We start from the raw sequence: 619 nt of genomic DNA on the forward strand, positions 1-619 counted from the left end.
AAAGGATGGGGAGTCCTGGTATGAGGGGCGAAAATACGAAAGGGAAGTGATTTGAATTGAATAGAGTAAGAGGGAGAGAGAGGGGGAGAACTAAAGACAGAAGAACTGAGAGATTTGTTAATGTCCCGCCTTCCTCACGGCCGTGTCCATACTCCCGTGCATGCCTGAGTTAACTCGCAGATCTACCGCAGCATTGCCAAGGCCCGTAATTCTTCCTGAGCAAGACATATGCCTTCAGGTGATGCATGTGTGGGCGCACCCTTTGTACCCGGTGTCCCAGGAGGCCGTCCACGCCCCACGCCCATACTCGCCAACGCTATCCTTCAGCTCTTATTCACATTCACGAATATCCTTGTGAATATCACCACCTGGCGCTGGACTCACTGTACAAGGCTTCGAGTCCCTCGGAGGTACTCACGCCTGCCTACGGCTCCTGGGTAACGCACAGGGTACTGAGAGAAAGGGGAAGGAGGAGAGATATGAGATTAGATGGTGAGAAGGAGAGTAGGGAGAAGTAAGAGTTTGTTTGCCCGTGTGTGTCTGCATTTTTTTACTCGGCATTTAGTTGGGTGTTTGTGTAAGTGCCGATTTGTTGTCACCCCCCCCCCCACCCCACCAT

Source organism: Penaeus monodon, chromosome 20 (assembly GCF_015228065.2).
Source record: "Penaeus monodon isolate SGIC_2016 chromosome 20, NSTDA_Pmon_1, whole genome shotgun sequence".
Lineage (NCBI taxonomy): Eukaryota > Metazoa > Arthropoda > Malacostraca > Decapoda > Penaeidae > Penaeus > Penaeus monodon.